Here is a 3508-nt window from a genome sequence, read left to right on the forward strand (position 1 = left end):
GCAGGTATCCTGTGAGCCATTTGTTATAGAAAAGGTTTAAATTTAAGACACCAGGTGCTTCTGCACATAAGACTTCATCAGCAATAGCTGACCAACTATTAGCCATCTTACAACTACTTCAAATGATCCTGACAGATGACTACACCACCTCATGTTCCAAATCTTCCTGAAGATTTCCTGTTACGGTGTTTATTTGAGAGGACTTCATCAGTGAACTGACTGCCAGACTTCTACAGAGCTTATTCAAGTCCAGTGATCTCTCCCTCAGACAGCTCTTGAGAGGTTAGAGTGGCCATAAGGAACAGCAGGACGTGAAGGGGAACTCAAAGTTCAGCCACACTGCACAAATACCTGTTCATAGCAAAAAGGAGATGATAGTGCCCAGCTTGGTGAAGCTTATCTCACGAACGCTCGAGGAGCACTTTGAGCTCTTCAGCTGGAGGACACCACAGAAATACAATCTGATTGATTGAAAGAGAAGTTGGGAAGAGCATCTGAACTCTCATCAAAAGCAGAATACTCCGTATTCCGTTCGCGGGGGAGACATTTTAGAGTTGCCATTCTACAGCACAAGAGAGATCTGAAAGCCACCGAGGACTGGGTCGAATTTCACCTACGATCAGAGTGCTTTATTTTTCTACTGTCTATGATGAATTTGATCTGACATTATATGCTGATAACTTTGATTTGAAACAGTGATGTCTGGAAACCAGGTTCCACTGCAAGCATTCCTGCTGCATGACAGACACAACTGTATTTAGCTAACATTGCTTCCAGTTCCTCCATCATGTGGATTACTTTTCTAGCAATCAGATGTACATTTATATTCATTAATGGTAAGAAAATAAATCTAGGGGGGGAAATAAATCCCATATTCTTCTATTTCACATGGGCAGTTTGCCTTTTCTTTAATTCAAACCCAACTTTGTCTGCTGCTCTCTCCAGTGCAAACACTTTGGGGATTTTCACCTTAGGGAATTTCAATGATAAAGAACCATCTCAAGCTTTCACTTGAAACTGATGCAATTAGCCATCCAAGATATTAGCCAGGAGAAGAAAATACAATTGTCCACGAACAAGTAGCTATCAGCTTCAGCCTCCAGCACTCAGCCAGTCTGGGGAAGGTTTACAGAGAGAATAATTGACTGCCTCACAAAGGGCCTGTATTAAAGGTCAAAATAAATTCACAGCAGAAATCCCTTTCAGGCTTCCCTGTGTTAAACCCCACTCTAAATCAAATTAATAGCCTTATGCAAATATACCTTGAAAGTTACTATTTTATTGGATTTCTGCTTTATTGGAATGATGATTTTGTTAACAAAAGAGGCTCAGAGCCATCATTTGAAAGGGTTTTACTTGCCTGGCGAGATGCCAGCTGTTTTGTCAGAACAGCAGGAACCAGCTCACGTAATAAAGTCTTACCTATTTCTCTGCAAGTTATCTTTTCCCTTGCCAGTTTTAAGGTTTGGCTTTATTCACACTGAATCTAGGTCTTACATTAGCTTTATCCTGCACTACAGTACAAAGAGAAACAGCAGAAATATTTCAGAGGTGCAAAGATTCACTTCTGTTATTAAGCAGCTAAAACGGTGATTGCTTTGAGGCATGCTGGCTCTTTCCTGAGCTCTATTTGGCTACAACAAGAGTAAGGTGCATTACAGCAGCGTATACACTGCTGCAATACAGTCAGGAAACGCTGCAAGAACTGAACGATGGCATTCCTCCGTGAAGAAATTCAGAACAAAACCCAGAGAATGAGTGACAAGCAAAAAACCAAATGTAACCAACTCATGGATCAAGCAGCACCAATCCACGTTCAACCACAATTCCACTGCATGAATCCAACTGAGGACTAACACCTGAAAAAATACACAGGACTGTAGTGCTGGTGAATGTCAGTTTAGTGTTATTAAACAGATTCATTTTACAGTTCAGTTTCTGTATTTCTGCTTTCTTATGCCACAGCATTGGGTACATTCACGTATTTAACACAGTGCCAAAAGAAAGTGGGAACAACTACAGAAACATAACCACTTCTGCACAGAATGGGCACAAAGAAGTCCATAAATGAATTGTTGCTTTTGCCAGACTTCAGAAATGCTTCATGGAACAGAGATTACGACTAGAAATTAAACAAGAAAATAGACAGGAGCTACGTTAGCAGGATCCATCTGCAAAGAGGTCTGTTCCATTTGGAGAGTAAACAAGCTCTTCCCTAAAATATATGTAAACACAGCACAGCCTAACTGTTGCGGCATACAAATAGAATCAGGTCGTTAAGCTGCTGGGAAACACAAGCAGCCGTACCACAGAGTTCAGATGAACATTATTTGGAGCTATGTTCTCCATAGCAAAATCAGAATACAGAAGTATGGTATTGCACCCAGGAAAAGGGGACCAAAGCATTTTTTAGCATTATTGCAAAGGCAAAATACACCACTTCCAGTAGCTCCACTCTTCACTGCCTTAGCAAACCTTGTTTCCTCCTCACCCTTGTGGGGTCAGTTCTGTTGTCAGCTAACTGATCTGCTGCTTTCTAGGATGGATACTTGTACCTCAAGCCACAGAAATAGTGGGGGAAAAGCAACATTTGTGCAGAGAACCTAGGGAGTCCCAACTTTATTTTGCACATGCTGTGAAAGTGCACAGCCTGATGTACTCTGCTGAGTTTTCAAAGAGGAAGTACTCACTGTGTGTCTTCTCACTCGCCTTAGACAAGTATCAACAGCAGTTAAACCAGAGGATGCAGGAAAGGAAACGTTTAAGAGCAACCAGGCAGTCAGTATAGCTTAAACCCCTTAACAGGTAGAGTAGCACTTTAAATTTGGAGCGGTATCTTCTTATACACGACAGACACAAGTTCTTTACCATGAGGGTAGTGAAACACTGGAAATAGTTGCTCAGGGAGGTGGTGGAGGCCCCATCCCTGGAGAATAGAATAGGAACAGAATAGAATTAAATAGAATTTAACAAGTTGGAATGGACCTTCAAGATCATCGTGTCCAACCCATCATCCAACACTATCTAATCAACTAAACCATGGCACCAAGCACCCCAGCAAGTCTCCTCCTAAACACCTCCAGTGATGGTGACTCCACCACCTCCCCGGGCAGCCCATGCCAATGGGCAATCACTCTCTCTATGAAGAATTTCTTCCTAACATCCAGTCTAAAGACATTCAAGGTGAAGCTCGACAAGGCTCTAGGCAACCTGATCTAGCTGAGGATGTCCCTGCTTACTGCAGAGGGGCTTGGACTAGATACCTTTGGAGGTCCCTTCCAACCCAGACCATTCTATGATTCTATAGATCACTTGATATACATGTGCACCTAAATTACAAGGCAAAGGATGCAAGACCATTATCCTGAAGTGGTTGAGTGGTTGTAATCTTTAAAAAAGAAAGAAAGAAAAAAAACCAGGTGACATACAGAACAGAATTTAATCAACTATGACTTCAATTCATGACTTTATTTTTCCCCCTCTTTTCTTTTATGTTTTTTTTTTTTTT

The sequence above is a fragment of the Dryobates pubescens genome, chromosome 19 (genome assembly GCF_014839835.1).
Source record: "Dryobates pubescens isolate bDryPub1 chromosome 19, bDryPub1.pri, whole genome shotgun sequence".
Classification (NCBI taxonomy): Eukaryota; Metazoa; Chordata; class Aves; order Piciformes; family Picidae; genus Dryobates; species Dryobates pubescens.